The sequence below is a fragment of the Macrosteles quadrilineatus genome, unplaced genomic scaffold (assembly GCF_028750875.1).
Source record: "Macrosteles quadrilineatus isolate MER2022 unplaced genomic scaffold, UCM_ALF_1.0 Scaffold_6__1_contigs__length_79288215, whole genome shotgun sequence".
Classification (NCBI taxonomy): domain Eukaryota; kingdom Metazoa; phylum Arthropoda; class Insecta; order Hemiptera; family Cicadellidae; genus Macrosteles; species Macrosteles quadrilineatus.
The window spans coordinates 69957030-69981090 of NW_026542599.1; the positions used below are offsets into that span (position 1 = coordinate 69957030).

At 34.1% G+C, this 24061-nt stretch overlaps 1 pseudogene; it reads right to left on the bottom strand.

Annotated features, from left to right (window-relative positions):
- Positions 1-24061, bottom strand: part of LOC128996296 (sodium channel protein 60E-like) — a 320829-nt pseudogene that overhangs the window by 55393 nt on the left and 241375 nt on the right.

The window sequence follows — 24061 nt, forward strand, 5'->3', positions numbered from 1 at the left end:
AAATCGCCGACGATCGGACCAAATCCCGTCCCGAAAAATTCCCGAGTCAAATGTAATCCCGTCCCGATAATCGGGAATATTTTTTCCCCGAAAAATTCCCGAAATTTCGGGACCCGTCCATCCCTACAAATTATGCCCATAAGCAATGAGCCGCCTTGTTGTGGTGTAAATGTGAACTATGTAGGTGATTGCCCTTTGATAGAGAATTAGTTGTTCAGTCTTCATAGTACAAATTATTGTACTATACTATGACATTGATTGCTAAGATCCTTGGATTTAGCTTTGTGAAGAGTAGACCTTCTTTTTCTTTAGAAAAATTAACTGAGGCAATTTTTTAGTTTAACTTCTTTCACAACTTGAATTATCCCAGATGGATGAAAAAGTTCTTACTTTCACCCCACATTCGAGTGTTTTCTTCAAACAAAATTAAGCCCACAGATGTCTACATACCTTGTTGCCGACGTCCAGCATGTTCCTGATGTTCTCACTCATGCCGTGGTGTTCCGTCGCCAAGAACATGGTGTTCAAGATGATACAGAGAGTGATCAACAGCTCAAATAGAGGATCTCGCACCACCTTGTACAGACAGTTCTGGAACCTGAGCCACCCCTCGTAGTCCACGCAGCACTCCACACACTTATCACAGTTACGGTCTACTAAGTCATCTGGAAAATAAACACTCCGTGATAAGTTTGGTGGTTCTACTGGACTTTTTTGATCACAACTGCCTTTAACCCAACTTTTGTTCTGTGATGTGATGTAAATACAGGTATAGGTTGAATAAGTCAGTGGTTATTAGGATGATCAAATAATACAAGCCAATATTTGACAGAAATCAGTAATTTACATCAGCACAATCTATTGGTCCTTCACTTCAATTATGTACATTTTGATTTTAAAACTAGCGACAACTTTACGATGAAATTACTAGTTCTATTAATAGTCATTGGTACAATACACTACTTCTGGAGCTATGTAACTTATACTACATATTTGAAAACTTCACATAAACTTACTTACCTAATACTACAACTTGAGACATATAGTCTGCTGAAGGCAACGTGTACACAGGAGGTTTTTGCAGATGGAGAGGACTGACTCCGTTACATTTGATCACCTTCACCTCCTTCTCCCTTCCATGACTTTTCAGTGATTCGACTTTCTGCAACATATTTAGACTGAACAATACTTGAAGATATACAAGATTTCACTGAACTAGTATTTTAATTCAAATAAACAGTACAGCATGAAATAAACAAGTTTAGTCACCTACTGGTGTCAATTTTTATATTTTTGCAATTACTGTGGTTTTAAGCATTTGACTCATTGTCTAAGGTTGGATTTTTTACTATTGGCCAGCCAAACGTGTGTTTAAAATGTTCCATGAACATAAATGTTTCTTGTATATTACGTGGTTATTTTGCGTGGAGGATGAAGACACATTAACAGAAAATGCAGAATAAGATTCAACCACAAGAAAACCTACAACAACAAAAATTACAACAAAAAATTGAATAAATCTTAAAATTAAGCTGTACAAACAGCTGACCTGGAGAGGTAGGTTGGTCTGGTCCTCCGATGTTCCGTCAGCCTCCTCGTGGTCGTCCACAACTCCTGAATCGTCCAAGGAAGACTCTCGGTTGTTGCCGTCGCTGTTGTTGCTGCTGCCCTGACGACTGCTCAGCTGTCCTCTGTTGATGCGCCCTGCAAACAACGCAACAATTTACTATCAGAGATGAGTCAAACTAGTAAATGGGTAAATATTTTAACTATGCCTTTTAGAGGAAACATTGTGGAAAGGGTTATTTTATGTCAAGTCAGATAAACTTGCTTCCAGTAGAGTACTAAACTACATTGTCTTTAATGTCTTTGATATCTTTGCCTTTTCAATAACTTAAACTAATCTTTTTGTCCAAAAATGTCACTTCACCAAGCAATAATGTGATAGCTAAAATTTTGGCCCTTGGCTGTATTTTGAAGGTACTTATAATAATAAGCTATCCTTGCCTTTTAGAAAACTTTAACTCCCTCTTTCGACTTTAAATTCCCTGACTTCTAAACAGTACGATAAACAACTCTCTATATTGTGATTCTACTCTTAAAAATCATAAAACCCACTAAAAACTGCTGTGCTGCTATAAGAATGATCTAAAGGAGTCAGGATGAATTAAAAATACTTCAATACTGTAAATACGGTAGGTACAAAAGTGTCCTGCCCTGTTAACCACGGAAAAGACATAGATGTAAAATATTTAATGGTCGATACTAAACTAGATTATTTTGTTACTTATTTATTGTACTATGCAGTCAAAGTTTATTTTGATATGAGATGAAAGAGCTGAGCTAGTAGTAGAGCCAAGCTTGAGTTGGGTTTAAAAAATACTATCAATAGCAAATGGTTTAAACTGTGATAGTGTCTCTAGGCCTAGCCTGATATGTGTAAATTGCCTCTAGACCCTAGCATCCTAGAATGAGTAAAGAGAATGCTAAGCTCCGTGACGATCTCTTATCTACTTGATAGGCTATCCAATTAGCTATTGTACGGACCCGGATGCAGGGTGTCAGGGTTAGGGACGACCGGAGGCGGCAGAGGTGGCGGGGGCGGAGGTGAGGCGACCGGTTCCGCAAAGCTGTGTCTCGGACTCGGAGACACACTGCGGCTGCCCGCAGCTGAGTGCTCGTTTCCGTTGCCCGACACAGCTCCTCGCCTCTTCCGTCTACGAGTCTTCTTTCGAGTGTACGAGGACAGTAGCACCCCCTTTCTAGAGTCTATCCGCTTTCTGTTGCTCTTCTCCAGAGTCTTGACGGGGATGTTGCTCGGGTCGAAGCTGAACGTCGAGTCGTCCCGGTGGTCCGTCAAGTCTTTCCTTCTTTCCTGAATATTCAAAATAAATTTACTGATAATTTAGCATCAGAACACCTTATGCTTTAAGTTAAAAGCACAGATAACACCAGCTATCAACCAAAGGTGCTCTATAAACACATTTACATTAGACTAAGAAGGTTGACCTGGGGTTGGATCCTTTCCTTACAAAAAAAACTTAAAAAAATGTCAATGGCGTAGAAACTTAGAGATATACAATAATAATATTAATAAATAATAAATAGCTTTCTTCATAAATATGCTTCCACAGTCACATATTGTTGATACATGGTCTTTAGGCAACACTCGTGTGAAAATAGATGAAACGCTTATATTTACCAAAGTTCTGTCCTAGATGTAAAGTCCTATCTTCAGTGTGTGACCATGGATCTTTATATACAGCTAGATAGTGCACTCTTTGTTAGAAGTTTCCGTCCAACCACTTAACGGGGAACGGTCGCTATCTTACTCATTGCCTCTTACCATGTTCACGTACATGAAAGACGCTATACTTTGTCCACAAGTTTTCAATTAATTTTCACAGCTGTGATATGCATGAAACTGCAGAGATTAAGGTATAGATTTTATCTAAAAATAATTTGGTTGTAAGCTACATTCGATATACATCAAACTAAACCAAAATGTATTTTATGTAAAATTAGCCGTTAAAAAATGTTAACTGTTGAAATTAGTACAACGGTGAAACTTGTATTTGAATCAAGCAATAAAAGATCTATAATTGTTATCAATGAAAACTTGGTAGCCCCATATGAAGTGTATAGCTGATGGTTTACTGTCAAGTGGTCGGACTCATACAAGCCTAGTTCTGAGTATTACAGCATGTGATTCAGTTGTAGTATAGAGAGTGATGGATGTGGCTTGACTTCCCTACAGATGACTATCAAATCGAATGATACATCAATTGTACGGAAGTCAAGTCACCCTGAAAATTCCACCCTACATCGGTACATGAGGCAATCTAGTTTGACACTTTTGTCGCTTGAGAACCATGAATTAACAATAAATATTAATAAATATAGATAACCCGGTTTTAACGCTTTATAACTTTTATACTATTAAACTTACCGCTATAAAATACACATCAAACGAAAAAGCAATTCAAAGAGTTTAGCCTTCCAAAGACACATTATTTAACAAAATCAATCCAGCAGAACTGTAGATTTAATTGTAAAAAGTTAAAAAGTAATCTCCAACTTTTTTACCACTAGAAATTTGGAGGTTGCTTGACGTTTTTGCGAATAACTTTTGAATGGTGAGGAAATCGACCAAAGTGGAAGGTAATATTCCGAAAGAGAATAAAATTTCCTACAACCTACTATTATGTATTTCTTGAAAATACTCAAGAAAAATACCAAAGATTGCCTCAAAATGAAAAAAATTGAAAATCGCCGTCTTCAATGTAGGCAATAGACATAGCAAACATTAAATTTCACACTTTTTTTTATTTTAAGGCAAATTTAATTTAGGCTACATTTGTTGAGTATTTTCAAGAAATGCATAGTAGAAGATTGTAGGAAATTTTATTCTCTTTCGGAATATTACCTTCCACTATGGTCGATTTCCTCACCATTTAAAAGTTATTTGCAAAAACGTCAAGCAACCTCCAAATTTCTAGTGGTAAAAAAGTTGGAGATTACTTTTTAACTTTTTACAATTAAATCTATAGTTCTGCTGGATCGATTTTGTTAAATAATGTGTCTTTGGAAGGCATAAACTCTTTGAGTTGCTTCTTCGTTTGATGTGTATTTCATAGTGGTAAGTTTAATGGTATAAAATTTATAAAGCGTGTAAACCGGGTCATTCATTTTAAAACACCCGATATTATGACAACAAAATGCTATTCAGAATTAAATCTCCCACAAATATTTATAAAGAAGTTTTTTTACAATTATTTTAAAGGAATCGTGAAAAGTGTCCATGAATTTAAACCCCTTTAGGTACACTTTTCCTCACCGGTTTTATAATGCAATTAGACAACACAATGTTGAAACCATTTAAATCTCATGTACCCCTTTCATCAAGAGACAAAAAAATATGTTCTACTTACAAATAAATTAGTCCATTACATACCTCTTGTGTTATTTCTGCTTCCTCTTCGTAACTTAAAGCTACCACAGCCAACATTAAATTTATCAAATAAAAAGAACCAAAGAAAACAACAACAGTGAAAAATACGACACTAAGCGGTCCACACGACGCCAGGACCTGCAACAAACCAGAAGAAATAACTAGAAAATGTTTGTTTGAAATTTTAGTCTAATCATATGAGTTACACTGGGTCAACAATAGAAGGACATTAGCATACTATCCTCTGGTTAGTCAACATGGATTTTAAACTAACTGGAATATGAAAAGGCTAATGGGAAAGTACAGTTCACAAACACCAACTTGATTTCCAGAGTTTCCGTTTAATGGATTTCATACCAGCTAACCACTATTGAAACAGAATGATTTATAGCATTTGTTAGTGAAACAGTGAAATTCCTCTCTGAAAGCTGAAGTTAGTAACTTAATGCTGTACTTCACTTACAATTATGCAACAGAATTTTACCACATCAAGATTATTATCTAACTAATTTTCAAATTGAACCATGAGTAGGTCTTGTTTTTGAGATTTTTAATAAAATTTTTTTCTGTGAAAGGAAAGTGAATACTTTATTATAAATTTATAGAGGGACACATTAATTAACTAATTTTAATGGCATTTGTCTTCAAGGTCTAAACAAAGAGCATCAATGTATCCGTAACTTGTGTATCAACATGTTTACTAATTATGTACCTAAATTATACCTAACAGAAAAAGTAGGCCTAAAAACAAACGATTCAAAAACTAAGTACATGCACTTTTCAAGATACCTGGATAATACTGAAGAACCAATAGAAATTGATGGCCAAACATTTGAAAAAGTCAACAGTTTTAAATACCTAGGAGTAATTATATCCAACCAAAATACTGATGAACTAGAAATCCAAAGCCGAATAAATTCAGCAAATAAATGTTTTCATGCTTGTAATAAATTACTTTCATCAAAATCTTTGTCCCGGAAAACAAAAATCAGGCTGTACAAAACAATAATTTGCCCAGTTCTCCTATATGGATCAGAAACCTGGAAATTAAATAAAAGAGATGAAAAGAAACTAATAGTATTCGAAAATAAAATTTTAAGGAAGATTTTTGGACCAATATTCGAGCTAGGAGAATGGAGAATAAGACACAATAGGGAATTAAGGCAACTGTATAATAGCACAGATGTAATTGGAGAAATCAAGTGCCGAAGAATCAGATGGGCTGGTCATATATTAAGAAGAGATGAAGATTGTAGACTGGGAAGAGTTTTAAAGGGAAACACTACAGGAAGACGACCCCGGGGAAAACCTAAGCAGAGGTGGTGGAAGCAAGTGCAAGAAGATTTGGAGAGAATTGGGGCAACGGAGGATGATGCGAAAGACCGGTTAACTTGGCGAAGATTTGTTGGTGCGGCCAAATATCACCTCCGATATAAATGGCCCTGGGAGTAAGTAAGTAAGTAAGTAAGTAAATTATACCTTTATATATAATTTTTGTATTAATCTTACCAAATGTCGTTACAATCAAACAGTACATGTTGACCCCTCATACTTTTTTATATTTCTATTTAAGTGTACCTTTAAAATAAATTGGTACACAAAACATTATTATTTGTTTAATTTTTTATAAATTGTATGATTTTATGAAAATTGCTTCCAGTTAAAAACCCTAAAAGATAAAAACTATTACTGTGTCTATATGTGGCTTTAGGATGGACATTTACAACACAAAAAATATTATATTGCCCTAAACTATAGGCTAGTCTAACCAGATACTTATCTTCAAGGAAAACAGTTATCTTACACCTAATCGTAAAAAAATTACATACGCAGACACCAACTTAGAGTTTTGATAATTATACAAAAAAACCATTTAGCTCAGAAACCTAGCACTATAGACAAAAAAATTAAATATAGACAGTCAGCCATGCTGCGGTTACCATAGGTTCTGGCGCGCACCACTGGGAGCACAATGTAGTTAAGGCGTACGCGCTATGTAACTACATAGCGCTCCCAGCGGTGTTCGCCAGAACCTATGGTAACCGCAGCACGGCTGACAGTCTATATTTCATTCTTTTTGTCTATGCACTTAAGTTCACTGAAACAATTAAACGTAACAAAGGAAAAGATGTTTCTTACCATGTTGTAAACATTCTCCCAATAATCCAGGGTGATCAGCTGGAAAGTGGTGAGCATGGACCACAGGAAGTTATCAAAGTTGGTATACCCGTGGTTAGGGTTCTCCCCCACTCGTATGCAGGTGTAGTTGAACGGACAATGTCTACAAAAAATGCAACACTTATGAAGTATATGTTGATTGTTTTAACTTACTAAGTTAAACCCTGTGAAAAATCAGTAACACAGTGGAGATTTCAAAATCTGTGGAATTTTTATGTCCAAAGTTTTACTTTGGCATTGATTTGACATGTTACAGCAACAGTTTAGTCGAGGGTATATTCATCTCTAAGATCGTTTGAGCATTTAACACATTTTTTTTTACCAGTTAGAAATAGCCTCGGATTGTTTGATCTTATATCATAGCAATTTGTGTTACAGGTAATCATGTTGCATATTTTGTATATAAATTATATAGGATATATTTCATCAGAGTTTCTTCATTTACGTTTCTATATGAAGAGATGTGTTTGTTGATTGTAACAAAGCTATTGATAAACAAAGGTTGGTTCTAGTAAGTGTTCACAGTATATTTTAGTATGGGTTTAGGTTATTTAAACCAAGCCACCTGAGAAAGTTTAATTCTTTGAAATTCTAAAGATACACTAGTTATTGAAACAGTGTCAGAAAAAAAATTAAAGAATTTCCTTCTCAACACTAAATATGAACCACAGTGCAAAATCATGTCAATCACAGACTGGCCAATCCTCTTTGGAAGTACAAAGTACAACTAAGGGACATTTAATGAATATGTTATTCATGATTTGAGGTTACCTACTTATTTAAACACCGGTGAAGATACTGTGTAAAGCCGCGTTTACACCAAAGTTGACAACAAAAAGTTTACAACTAAAAGTTTACAGCTAGATGTTACTCCGGACAAATTTGAGAAACTAATGGAAGAGTTTTTGTGGAAAACCAAAAGCTGCTCCTCACTTATTAAATAAGTGAGGAGTTATAGTTATAGTTAATAGTTGCTCTAAATTTTAGAGCAACTAGTGGAAAACTTTGTTGCCAAAGAATTGGCTACCGCCCGACGACACACCCGGGGTGCATGGAGGGGCCAGGGGAACAGTTCTCCACAAGTTGCTTGCACAAAGCGCGTAGCAACTAATCTTCCACTTTTTGTTGTAAACTTTCTTTGATCTTTACCGACTCTCCACGGGAAAACAAAATTTAGTGGAAAACTTGTCTCTTCACAAGTGGACAACAGAAAAAGTTGCTGTATTTTTTAAGAAAAAGCAACTAACTTAGTTTCCGCAACTAGTGGAAAACTTAGTGGAAGAATTTGGTGTAACGCGGCTTTTGTTTTTTAACTTGTTTGTAACTTCCAACTCCAACAAACAAATCTAAGTTTTGATTGTTTAATTCGATATATCGTTTGGTTAGTTACGCTAGGTTATCCCTTGTTTGTGCCAACAGATATGGAAGTGTACCCTTGTTTTTACTAGAGATGATTTCTATGTGGTTTGCAGTCGAAAATTGACCTTTTTACACTAAATAATTGCACTATTTTTAGTCATACATAACCTCAATGGTTGGGGTTGGATGTAAACAATATTGACACAAAACAACAACAACAAACCATTGAGTTTCACCTTAGATAAAACGGTTAGTCTATGGTTTCACTCAAATTATCACGAAAAACAAACACACTATAAAGTACAAAGCCGAGCTTTAGATCATGAAACGAGCTTTAGAGGTTAGCTAGCCAACAAAACAAAACAAATTGTTGTTTGACAACAGAAACAGCTGATCAGAAAGTATGTTTGTCCCAAACGCCTTGTGTTTGCCCTACTTAACATTCTCATACCCATGCAAACATGGAGTGACTGATATAGGAGTTAAGCACTGAATGAGAGAATTACGAGACGTTTGCCGCCATTTGTAATTTGTTTTGTACTACTACTAGGGGATAATATTGTAGTTAGCATAGCCTTCTCTTGAACACAAATAAATAACAATGCTTTAAAGCCATGAGCTGATTCCGCTGTTTGGTGCCAACCTAACAAAATTACAGCGTCTCAATTTTCTAGCAGAATTGCCGTGTCTGTACAGTGCATAGACAAACAGTGACAGCGTTACCTTCTGTTGTGTTTCTAGTTTCTAGCTCGGTGGTTGAATGAAAGTTGAAACAAACATGCAGTGCTGCCAACCAATCATTTTAAACGTATGATGCAGTAGTACCAACCTTGCTCCTGTAACATTCCCACAGATAACCGGTTCTCCCAACTCATCGTCTAGCAACCAGTTCTCTTCATCCGTAACCCACCTGAAACAATACATACAACGAAGTAAGTAATTAATTATGTTACAGTTAACACCGTTAACATAGTTTTAAGCGCCCATCAAGGTAAACAAATTACCTCCAACGTAGCAATCCTGTTAAATGTATTCACTTGAATAACTTTATAGAGAGTACTTAGGTTTGCTGCTACGGGAAAGAAATTTTTTTTCTAGTTTTGTTTTGTTTGGGTATAATCTTAATAGTATAGTATAAAATAAATTAATTCGCCAAAGTTGATCAAAATATTTTCACATATTTTCTCCATGAGAATGACATGAGAATTTTAGATGTGTAGTTACTTTTAGCGAATTTCCCTATAGGGAAGTAGCTATTACCGTAGGTCTCATGGTAAGACTTAGGCCCGGGACCGATTTACTTTTTCATTTTAATGTCCCCAGAGGCCAAAAACACCATTCGTTCAAATTTTTATATATGTATATATATATATATATATAGGTATATATATATATAGATTTATATATATATATATGTGTCCGTGAACACGATAACTTGAGTAATTTTTATCCGATTTTGATGAAATTTGGTTTGAAGGTGTAAGGCGGGATAAACTTGAATGAGTTCGCGATCCAGCATGATCGGACCATGGGAACAGGGTTTAATGGGGGGTTTTATGGGGTAAAAATTGGTTTTTCTCACTTCTTACCCTCAAAACACAAAATTTCCCAATTTTTCTCTAAACCTTCTTAAAGAGCTTAAAAAAACAAACAATTCAGTATATCAAAGTGTTTTTGTACGGTTATTGGTTACGGAGAAAACTAAAAAAATGATAAATTTAAAATTCCCATGTTATTCTTATGGAGAATATTGTAAAATGTTGTAGTTTGCTTGTTTATGGATATATTTTGATCAAACTTGGCAAATTTATTTATTTTATAGTAAGCTATCAATATTTTACTAAAAACACACTACTTTATTAGTTTCCTTGTAGCAGCAAACCTAGGTACTCGTTAAACCTAATGTTATTTAAATAGATCAATTGAAAATCAATTCGGCCAAATGGAAATTCGCTTAGACGGCAGGTTTGCTGCGGCGGGGGTATTTTGGTATTTGTTCTGTAATCCTACGGCAAAGGTAAAAACTAAATTTCTTTGAGCTCTCAGAATGGTATATGGAAAGAAACTGCGAAATTGTATAAGGTAAACATTTTTATGTATATAAATACGTAGAACCTACTACGGTGGAGTAATCCAACACTTTATCATATACTTTATTATCCCTCAAATCGGCCAATCCGTGCAATCAACAGTTTATTTTCAATTCAATTCAGAGCCTCTAAACCTTTGCTTCTAGATTTTATTTGATTTTATTCAAACTATTTGTGTGTACATTTTACGCTTAAAGCATTTTTCAACACTACTCCAAAAATAGTATAGACTAGGCCCTATCTCTCCTACAGATATGTAAAAAATTAAGGTAAACAATATACAAGCAAAGTGTAAGATGTTTAACACGTTTAAATCAAGTACAAAAGGCACTAACTTCATATATTTTTAGACACAAGATAATTAGGTTTATCTATCTAGATCTGATGATTTCAAACTTACGATAAATAAATCTTTGAAGTAAAGGAAAAGATTTTCAATTAAGTGCGGTGAAATGTGAGCTCCATCCTCTTTCACTGAAAAGACTACGTTTTTCTCGTCTGTACGACACATTGATGCATCGCCAACCTGTTCCTTGAAGTTTTTTTTTATTTTACTGCAAACTTATAAAAAAAACTTTAGATTTTGATTATTTGTTTTAGAAAATGGGGTTTTATCATAAACTTGTTTTGTGAGTTATTTTCTATTAGAGTGTTTTATTGATTGTTAATAATCTTATCTATAGTTTTGTGTGACAAAATTGAATGCAGATATAATTTTACAAAATGGTTTCTTACAAAATAATTTTTAAAAACTATTTATTCAAACGTGTGTTGATATGAGAGAGTAAACGGAAAGGTTAAAGGTTTTATAAAGGGATTCTGCACATAGGAAAATATATTTCATTTGGTACAGTCCGCGTGTAATTCGGTCCAGTAGTATGGTCAGGCTAGCTGTCATTAGTTTTGCAAATTTTTTTTAGTATATAAGATAGGGAAATTTGCTAAAAAGCTCCATTTTAATCAGTTCAAATCAAAATAATTTTATAGCAAAAAGAACAATAATTACTCGTAATTTCATACCGTAAAAAAATTGAAAATGAAAGGTCCCCCACATCAGAGAAGACTGTGCATGGGAAATGATGGAGAACGAGTTAACAATCATTAATTGAAATAATCTTCTAAGTTTAATATTTTAATTTATTGCTAAAATAAATATTAACTGTCCGTATTATGATTAACGTTATAGTATATTCAGATTCCTCTGGTTAATATTCAAGTAAGTTACATAAATAATTGCTTACGTTTCTTCAAAAATGGCCGAAAACAAAATCCAACATTCGTTTAGTTTAATGCAAATTTTACTTTATATTAATTATTAGTTTATGATATTAATATGGAATTTTGTATAATATTTCCATCCGTTAAAGTAAACTTCACGATTCACATAAAAAAGTGCCGGTATATTCTTTCATTAATCTAACAGTTTTTTAAAGTACACCACAAATTTTGTCACCACAAGAGTCATGGTAAATATCCAAAGAAACCCTTCGTAAACAAGTTTAATAAAGTGAAGGTTTTGTAACGTCATTTTACAAGACTACATGATAAAAACAACATTTCCCCTCATGCTGGGTAAACTTCAGTTACCCCCACTGGTCCCGAGGGTGAAGATAATGTGACTCTACTAAGAGAGGGTAACATTTGGGCCTATCTGCTACAATCGACCGGTAAGTAAACTTTCTTCCTTTTTCGTGATATAAAAACATGACAGTTTAACCAAATTGACCTTTGAACAATCATTATATTAATTTGTCTTATTTAAAGATTTCTTCTCATTTGGGGTCTTAAAAAAAAAAACACTTAAGAGGAGGTTGCAAGTTAGTTATCTTATTTTAGTTCCCAAAAGCTTGCGACAAATGGTTAAAATATTATAAAGGAATATTGTGTTACATGGTATTTGAAATTGAGTAAATGGAGAGTATATAGGGATGACTTGTGTTAATTTCTATAAAATTAATTAACCACTGTATCTGTAAAATGGCTATAAACCAATAATAGAGTTATAAGTTTATTTTGAAAGCTACATCCAACAACACAAGTGTGTGAACTAATACTATGAATCCAACATTTTATTGTTAGTGTCTGTGTCAGTGGCATTTCTATAAAATGTTTGTGGATTCACCGGGAATCGTACCTGTCCCTCACACACTAACTAACTAAAAGTGTAGGTTTGTAAGTAAAATGCATACACAACAGACTAAACTATCTTTGAAATTATTTTTAACAATTGGAATCCTATCAAGAATAACTCTTAAGAGGGTTCCCTACCCCCGCCGAAAAACGTCAGAAAACCGCTTCGCGCGGTATCATATAGCGATTCTAGTTTTAACATTTAAATTGTGAACCAAACACCATTTTGTACATAAAGAGTGGTTCTACTAAGTTTGCTTTTTAAAAAATGTCTATGCTTACGCAATCAAGGGCAACGACTTGTCAAAGTTAGTGAACTTTACAGTTAAAGTTCACTAACTTTGACAAGTCGTTGCCCTTGATTGCGTAAGCATAGACATTTTTTAAAAAGCAAACTTAGTAGAACCACTCTTTATGTACAAAATGGTGTTTGGTTCACAATTTAAATGTTAAAACTAGAATCGCTATATGATACCGCGCGAAGCGGTTTTCTGACGTTTTTCGGCGGGGGTAGGGAACCCTCTTAAGATATTTCTACCACAGGCGACACGACGGCATTCAATAATGAACAATCTTCCATCCATACTAATCGAGAAGGGATTCAGATCACATTAATGACTTAATAATCACATTATCACAGTATTACACTTTTAAAGCAACTAAGTGATTCATACTTAGGTACTTAATTATTATATTGTGATTTAAATAATTCAGGGGGAAAATACCTATTCCCAGGAATAAACAAAAACCCCGTATCATCAATAAAAGGGGACATTTTATTTGCATAACAAAGAATTGAATAATGGCAATCTTCCATTTGAGTTTGACTTTTCATTAATAACACGAGAATATGAACAGAAATATTGAATCAAATGTTCATTAGCATTTATTAGTTATTGGCTGTGTTCGATTTTGGCAGTGACCTGTTGTATTAATCAAACAATACCAAAAAGGTATTATTATAAAACAAATTGTTCGATTTTGAACGTTTAACACGTAAATGAAAATAAAAAGATACCGTGATGGTAAAAAATGTGTATTACCCTAACAGATAAGTAATTACACAAAAATGGTGACAGTAAAAGCTCAGTAACATCAGGTTCTTACACCTAGACTGCCAATAACTATACATGATGTATACATGATACATGATAATCCTATACATGCCATATCAGAATTTATTACGTGGCATCAATGATTCTGTATTTACATTATGTGTTGCAATGTCACATCAATATACGTAGCAATACAGATTCCATCTATTCAATGTATGACTTCAAGGAGTATAAATCTATTTCATTATACTTTTGGAGATTTTTAAAACACTAACATTATGAAGGTGAGTATTTTAATGTGAAGGATGAAAGTAAAATAAATAGTGTGATGGTTTTGCTATTATCTTTTATCTTAGCTAGGAGCTAGACCACTACTTATTTTAACCATGGGCTCGGTTTGAAAAAATTTCCCATTTAGGGAGTAAGCTATTACATTATGTATTGTATTTGTATTTAAATAAGAAATAAATCTGACTATTTTAAGGGATTATTTTAATACAAATCTAGCCAGACAAATGGAAAATCGTTTAGTCTGTCAGGTTTGCTGCGATGGACGTATTAGTTGTATATGTAATTTAGGTTATGTTTGCTTTTCTAAGGTTATGCCAAGTTGCTTACTGGATGTTGTTGTTTTATAGAAACAGCAGATTTAGTGAGCGAGAATGGCAATTCCCGTACGAAATAAAGGGGAAAGAGCTATTTTGCTTAGACCTACACTGCTTCCAGGTTTGTAATGATTTTACATTGACATGTAATGATAGGAAATTTTATACTACGTGACTAGTTCGGTAAACACAATTTTTGGCGAGTGACGTATGATATTTTTAGCCATAAGTAGGCTACAACTCTCAACCTCTAACACTAAAACATACAGTACCGATTCGTTATATAATTATTATTTATTCTAACCAACTAAAAGACTTAACAATCACTACTCATAACGTTTAAGAGAGGTTTTGTTTGTTGATTTATTGCCAAAATTATAATCAGCTAGTGTCCGGCAACATTCATCACAGTACAGTAGTAGGTAATGAAATCCTATTTGTTCAAGTAGGCGGAAAACAGCTGTTTTCCGGACTAATTTCACGCGTGGAAAGTCTAAAACAGTCTAGTGTGGTAACAATTAATTACCGTTCAGTAGTACGTAATAGAATCCCGTTTAATTAAGCAGGCGGAAAACAGCTGTTACCGGGATAAAACCCATGCATGCAAAGTCCTTTAATAGAGTAGTGTGGCGAAATAGTATATTACGTTACTAGTCCTGAAAATAAGTGTTTACTCGTATGGTAATCGTATGGGAACAACCACACTCGTCCGGTAAACACATTTTGGACGAGTTACGTACGATAGTTTACGCCATACTACTAAATCTTTACAAATCTTTATATATGACCAACAACTAAAGGAATACAAATCACTAGACGTAATCTCTTAAGAGAGGTTATGGTTTTGTTTATAAACACTCATTGCCACGCAAATACTAAAGTATAATCAGCTGATTGGTGTCCGGTAAAACTCATTGCAGTACAGTAGTACGCAATGAAACCCCATTTGATTAAGCTGGTGGCAAACAGCTGTTTTCTGGACTAAATCCTTGCGTGGGAAGTTCGTCAAAATAATATAGTGTGGCGTAAACTTAATTTTAAGCCGTAACAAATAACTCATACATTACAACTACATTAACATTAATCACGTCAAAAGGTGATTAAATTTTCCACTTTAAAATATCTTCTATGATAGTGACATTGATGGAAATTACTACAAACTCAATCTCTCTGAATTGCGTTTGCGTCATTCAGGTTAGAAGTGTTTGTTGCAGACAAATGGTTCAGCTGAAGCAAGACCAACAGAGTTGATTAATTAACCAAACACTTACACTCTGTGGCCTTTCTGTAGTCTAAAGTGAAATTAGTAGAATATTGTAGATGTATATTGTGTGATGTATTGTTCTCAGGTACTCTCACTCATTAATTAATTTTTAAACCATTGTAACGAATTGGTAAAGGTTTTTGAGCATTTTGTTTAAAATTTAACATTGGTTGTTGGATACAGAAGTATACGTACCATCTTTATCGATCAATCCAATATTTTACTAAAATAACAAAAATAAACTTTATCAGCAATATAACATTTGTAAAGCAAAGTGACTAATTTTCACGAAGAGAACTTGTAAATTATTTTTTGTAAAGTGAATAAACTTTTTTTAGCAATTATAATAGGAGTACTTACAAAATATAAATTTGCACCACTTGCACATGGTTAAATTGCAAACAGAAATAGATAAACGGCGATTAGAATGTATCGATCATCATAAACTTGTCACATAAATTAGTTCACCATCCAATTAGAGCAATTTTCTCTCGCCAGAAGTTGTACTCTTGCAACTATAATTTTATATTTTCAAAGTATCTCTACATGGCGCAACATGTACTTGATCAACTTGATTCTCCTGCTTCTAATGTGTAAGTGTTAAAATCTTTTTTGTAATTTACGATTGCACCAGTAGTTTAAATAAGGATTAAGATTAGATGATAGGTAATGCTAAACTGCTTATCCATACACAATACTAAATCACCCACTTTCTTTATTGAACATCAAAAAAGTATAAAAATATCACAAAATACTGACTTACTTCCTCAACAACGAATTGACCGTTGCGCAACTATTTTCACTAATGTTATCTTTTTCAACACTATTCATTTAATACAATTATTAATCATCGTATTCTTCATATACTAAGTCAAAGAGTGTAACTATTCTATTAATTCGTAGGGGTGGAAATCTAATTAAATGTCCCGGCTGGTTGGTCACTGTTCTTTACTCTTTTTTTTATGAAAATAGAATATTTCATCACTAGGGCATAAAGTGACTCTTTTTGACCCGAGGTTAAGTTTTACTTTAAAATGAGCGAGGGTAAAAAGTCACTTTTGTCCGTGTGGAGAACTATGTTTTTCGTCATATTGCATCATTAATTAAGAAACAACGCTAGAAAACGAAACAATTTTTATTTAAAGATAACCTCTCAAAACGACTTTCAGCTTGTTTTCAATTCTACTGTTGCAAATAAGCAGCTGTTTAGTAAGTGATTCGATCATTTCGTCTATAAGATTGTGTCACAGTACAATATACCATCGATATGTCGAGCAATCGACAACTAGGCTAACACCTTACCTAATAAATCAATCGATAAATAATTTCGATCGATTCGATTGCCACTATCGAAATTTTCAACTGTTTACATCAGCTAATTTTTACTCCCTAGGACTGAAAACGATAATGCTACTTTACACCCACAACGCTTGCATTAAAAAAAGCTGTTTACGCCACACTACACTATTTTGACGAACTTCCAACTCAAGGATTTAGTCCAGAAAATAGCTGTTTGCCGTCAGCTTAATCAAATGGGGTTTCATTACGTACTACTGTACTGTAATGGGTTTTACCAGACACCAACCAGCTGATTATACTGTATTTAGCAATGAGTGAGAGTGGTTAGTTTATAGATAAAAACATAACCTCTCTTAGAGGTTATGACTAGTGATTGTAAGTCCTTTAGTCGGTGATTATATATAAGGATTTGTACGGATTTAGTAGTATGGCGTAAAATGTCGTACGTCACTCGTCCAAAATGTGTTTACTGGACTCGTATGGTAATCCTGTACTCGAACGAAAAAGCAAATAAAACATCTGTTCATTATAAACTACAATTCAATATAATACGCACTAAAGGTCCGTAACCTGATAATGTGAGGATTTGACATTAATATATTCAGCGGTAAACTTTAGTTAACTGTTTAACGGTCTCTCATGGAAAGAAAACCAATAAAGTACAAAATTTGTAATTCTCACCGAAATTTACAGGCGCGATTTCTCTTGTCAAGGCGTAAAATTCCGAATTAGGCACTCGGATGATTTTACGTGGGTTGGAGGAAAAAATTTCGATAGTGAAATTCCGGGCCGTACATCTACAGTCCCCAAAACCTTGGTTATACAGGGTGAATGATTTGGGGGGCATATAAAAATGTTTCAATTTAAACCCCCATCAAGTGACAACTCATTTTGAAGTGTTTACAAAAACTTAAAGAATGGTGAAAACCAGAGTTCACTATTTCTTCTCTATCCAAAATGGTAGCCAATATTCCCATTACGAACCAACTTTACCATTGATTTTCCACAACATTTGACGGGCTACCATTTTGAATAGAGAAGAGAAAGCGACCTCTAGTTTTCACCATTCCTTAAGTTTTTGTAAACACTTTAAAATGAGGTGTCACTTTAAGGGGGTTTACATTATAAATATTTGAGTTGCCCACCAAATCCCCCCTTTTCGGGGGACACTCAAAATTTTCAAAATCATATAATGAAACTTCCTGCTAATATTACACGATCACTAAAAGGATATTTCTGTATATTTACTTGGAAAAATATTAGAGGGGGGGGGGGTCTTGACTTTTTATTCACCCTGGGGAATAGGGTAAAATTCCTGCTTTTACTGCTAATCTAATACATCCACAATTTGGGGTTTTTCTTTAGACCCCGTGTCAAGAGGGTTATCATTCCGCGTTTGGCAGCGCTCGGTTTGCTACGCCATATCAATTTTGCCATATCAATGGTTTTCTTAATAGGCATTCAAGGGAGGTAAAATTCCAGCTACCTATTAGTAGACACCATCATTATCTACTCTAACTCGATAACATTGGAAATGTTCGATCTCAAAATCTTCGCAGTCTTGTTGCTAAAAGTTCGGGCTAAATTTTCTGACCTAGTCCTCGATCATCCGAGCGTATAGGTTCAGCTCGACTCGGAATTCAAAACTACTAGACATTGTTGAGTTAGGTTATGGAAAAATTTAGAATTTCTTTAAGCCTATATACTTTCCAATTAGTTATTTATAGATGCGGATGTCAGAATTGTGTTTTTGAAGTGTAAACAACGGTATTATATAACTGTCATGTTTCAGGTACACTCTGTGGGGCTTTCTTCAAATGTGGATTGGGATACACCTCTAACGGTAACCAACAAAATCATGGAGGGTTAGATCAACCTTGCATTCACTGCGTTATGAAAGAACACATCTATTCGCCGGAAAGAGTAACCGCTTACGATAGATGTAAAGGACGCCTCACATGTACAGAAGTCTTTACAGAGCGTGAACTAGGCGGTGAAAAATACGCATTTCGTCAGCTAATTTGTAAATAAGCTGAGTAAAACCAACGAATTCAAAATACAATAAACAAGATTCTAGAAAATTGTAAACCTGTTTATAGCCATGCCTAATATTCTTTCATGGTGTTGGTTCAAAAATATGTACACTTGAGTTGTGTCAGATTATTAATTAAAACTAGTGTCAAGTTGGATTTGGATTTTGGTGGTAATATATTTTTTTACGTTCATCACATTACATCAATTTTCTTGACGAGCTAAACAGTTTTAAGATTTAAGGCCTGCTCAAACTGCCGCGGTAAGCGGTCTGCGTTATGGGTATTTATACCGCCTCGACATGGTAGGGAGCCCACACTGGCGCGGTGCGCTGTACGCGGTACTTCTACAAATCGATAAGTAGGCATTGCTAACTCAACTGACAACTGCTCTACACCGAGAATATGCGTACCACTGAAATACCGCGCAGCAAAAATAGGACATGCAGCATTTTTGCGGTACGAGGGTAAATTGTGCCGCACCGGTGGTGGTATACCGTGCCATTGTGGGCGCTCCCATAACCAACAAACAATAATACCCCGCCGCAGAAAACCTCCATAACAGGCGAATTTCTATTGGTCTGATTAGATTTTTTTTAACTAAACCATTAAACAAAAAAATATTCATAGGAACCAAATACTAAATACAGGCTTGGTAATATATAACTTATTCATGTTCATACAGGTTTACAGATGCATGGCAAATTTCACCAAAATCGGACCAAAATTACTCCAAGTTATCGTGTTCACTGATACATACACACACACACACACCCACACACACACACACACACACACCCTCTCCAGACGACAAAGGCGAGACTGGTTAATTCTATTTACCCTGTCACACAAACACACGTGAACAACCTTTTTGGGTTCAGGTCGACCCAAAACGGACATATCCACTCAAAACTCAAGCTCGAAAATTTTTACGAAAACAATATTTTCTCCACATACTGTGTAGAAGGAGAAAGTAATAATAATAAATCATTGTTCTGCGAGGCACTCACAGTGTTACAGATTAGAACTATATTTTCCCAAAGGTTGTGGTGATATTTGATATGACAAAAAGTTAGTTTACAATTGCCCATTCTGTTTGCTCCTTGGTTGAACAGTCAGCGTATTTAACTACTAATCAATTTATTTAACTAATCAATAATTCACATCAGAGTACTTTTGGCGATGGCTCCATTCAAAGTTTATAATTACTTTTAAACTGGCTGTGACTTGGAAATAGAACGTGTCGTTATAACAGTGGTCAAAGATATATCCGCTGATCTGCTGACTGGGAAAGAATTAAGAAAGAAGAGAGAAGAATAAAGAATAAAGAAACACCCGATCTTAGTAACAAAGCTGCAGAAACATTTCACATCAGTCTACAAATTCCTTACAATTAGTCAGATTAAAAAAAATCATAAAATATTTAATCGATTACTACACAAACTCAATGGTTTTTGAGATTTTGAGCCCCTCTTCAGCAAATATTTTTGTTCCAAAAAGAAAATTATTTTTTAACAAGAACACGATACGACAATCAACCGAACACATTTTACACTTAAGTGAAAAATATCTTAAACGTAAATTTATACTCGTTAATAACAAAGTAAACAGTGAGAAATTGTGAGAAGGGTATTGTAACGCAGATAAAATACAGAGTTGGGCTAGTTTCAGTCGGATTCAGTCCCAGACATCATCAGTATGCAATGTTGTTCTTCTTCTCTACGTGTCCCAAAGACTTTAACTAGATTATCAACATCTATCACACGGGGTCGTACTTTTTCTTTTTGGAGTAATTACATTTTAAAATAGTTTAGCAAAGGAGTCAGTTAAGCATTGGATCACGTTTTTTGAAATTAAATACGTGCAAATATTATTGAACGATGATACAAATAACTTATTAAAATCATTATTTTGCCCATTTTCTTACCAAATTTCAACAGATAAATATAAAACTGTACAGTTAAATTTCAGAAACAAAACATTCGATTTGTCACTAAAAATACTAGAAAATACTATTAAGCAATATTTGTTCATTACTTAACACCAGATGAATGCTAATGATTTGTATTTGCCATATTTCATCAGTTCGGAGCGAGTTGATCACCAAAGTTTTGTCCCCAGTGGCCCGACTTATCCCTTTACAGTGATTAAACTGACTTATAGCTCAAATTATATTCATAAACTTCAATGCAATGTATATGATTGTGAAACTTAAAACCACGTACATGTACCTAATCCTAGAAAAAATAAAGTGTTTAGTGTTTTACACGTATAGTTCTAGCATTCAATTTCGTGGTATCAAATAATAAAAATGTCTTGAGCTCAATGTCATACACATTGATGAACACATTCATACACAAGCTCGACACTCGACACTGAATAACATTTTATACAGGGTGTTCATTTGAAAACTTTCCATATCTGTTGTGTGCAAAGGTAAGGCTTTCAACACTTGTTTGTTCTTATTTCCCCCTAATTTGGACATGCCAAATCCAATAAAATTATTTTCAATTTTGAAAAATGCCCCAAAAGGGCCCAATTTGGGGGGTAGAGGTGCTTTTTGAGAAATTTTCAAATGTAAACATGGGTTGTGTGATACATCAATTTAAAGGTCTAATCACCCCGATCATTTTGGTGCAAAAAAGTTTAATTATCTTTAACCGTATTTACAGGGTGGGTCAAAACGTTTTAAAAAAGGACTTTGAAGTTAAGTACCGTATTACCCTAACTACTGAACGGAACAGCGCCAAATTTCTTTCCAAGCTTATTCTTGAGCTACTCTTTAAGATAACTTGTAGTAAGGGCATTTTCCATGTTATTTTCTAATTTAAAAAAAATCTCAAATTTTAAGAATAAAAGAAAGCTGAAAACTCAAAATTCTTAAATAGCAAGGTATAATAAATTTCATACCACGTGAAAGGTCCTTTTTTAACAAACATTTTACGTATTTAAGTTTTCTTTCTATCTCTTACCGTTTAAAAATTGCAGTAGAAAAACATAAGTTTCTATGGTAAAATTGTAACTAGTTTTCTAATAAAACAGCCAAAATTCGTCTCTAGACACATTAAATAGTGCAATAACTGAAGGAAACAATTCATAATTATTTTTATGCAGATAGGCAAACAAGTCATTACGTTTTACTTTGTGAAAAACAAGTTTTATAGCTGATGAGAAAAACCCAAGCGTGGGCCGCTTTCTGTAGTACCATTGACTAGTCAATGGTAGTACTAATTTCAAAAGTACCATATCCTGTAGTACATAATCAAATATGGTGTAAACTTAAAAAAATAGACTTTATTTTTACTTATTGGTCATAACAAAAGTGTTCCAGGATAACTGCAAAGTGTTTAACAATAGATATCCAGGTATAACCTTGAGTCATATGGCTGTAAATGATTTAGTTAGGAAGTTTTCTGAAACTGGCTCAGTTACCAATGAGAAAAGAACAGGATGAAGAGTCCAAGATGAATTCTGACACACGTAAAAGTAGTCGATCAATTTGTTATGAATCCTACTACATCGTTGAACAAAGTGCAATATGATTTATTAGAAAACTAGTTATAATTTTACCATAGAAAATTATGTTTTTCCACTGCAATTTTTAAACGGTAAGAGATAGAAAGAAAACTTAAATACGTAAAATGTTTGTTAAAAAAGGACCTTTCACGTGGTATGAAATTTATTATACCTTGCTATTTAAGAATTTTGAGTTTTCAGCTTTCTTTTATTCTTAAAATTTGAGATTTTTTTAAAATTAGAAAATAACATGGAAAATGCCCTTACTACAAGTTATCTTAAAGAGTAGCTCAAGAATAAGCTTGGAAAGAAATTTGGCGCTGTTCCGTTCAGTAGTTAGGGTAATACGGTACTTAACTTCAAAGTCCTTTTTTAAAACGTTTTGACCCACCCTGTAAATACGGTTAAAGATAATTAAACCTTTTTTGCACCAAAATGATCGGGGTGATTAGACCTTTAAATTGATGTATCACACAACCTATGTTTACATTTGAAAATTTCTCAAAAAGCACCCCTATCCCCCAAATTGGGCCCTTTTGGGGCATTTTTCAAAATTGAAAATAATTAAATTAATTTCTAGCTATATTTCCTTAGCAGAGTACCCGTCCTTCGTACGGGGTTGGAATATAAGTATAAAATGCTTATTGCAGTTCTACTCAAGCTTTGCGTTTGCAATAAAGGAAAGAAACAGTTTGATAAAATTTGCTTTTTTAAATTTACAGTATTCTATAGTATTACACATCTACCATAGCCATAATGTTCTACCACTTCACCTAAACAATAGAGAAAAATAAATTATCAACAATTCGCTAAATATCACAAATTATGCATGAAATGAAAATCATAAACATAACTGTAAACAATCTTACTTTGACAGTTCTCATTGCGAATCACAGTTTTTTGTTGCTGCTTAGTTCAAATTAGCTGTTTTCATAAATGCAAAAAAATAGTGCTGCTGTTGGTAAATCTTATAACTTGTTAATGCTTTTCCATATCATAGAACCAACTTTTAGTTGAAACAGCTGACTAAATTCTTTAATTCCATTTAATAGGAATACTCACAAGGTTAACATGGGGAATTACAGAGCCACTGGGGCGGAGCCCGAAAGGATTTTTGAGATAAGAATATGCCTATATGTTAATCGGGCATGTAAGCTATCATCAAGCCAAATTTCAGCCCAATCCGTCCAGTGGTTTATGCGTGATTGAACTTCAAACACACAAACAAACAATCACACAAACTTTCACGTTTATAATACTAGCAGAGTACCCGTCCTGCGTACGGGGTTGGCATATAGGTATAAAACGCTTATTGCAGTTATACTCGAGCTTTGCATTTGCATTTTCAATGGGGGAGGACACGGTTTGATAAAATTTGCTTATTTAAATTTACGGTATACCATAGTATTACACATCTACCATAGTCATAATGCTCTACCACTTCACCTAAACAATAGAGAAAAATAAATTATTAAAAGTTTGCAAAATATCACAAATTATTCATGAAATGAAAAACATAAACATAACTGTATACAATCTTACTTTGACTTTGTTTTTTGTTGCTGCTTAGTTCAAATTAGCTGT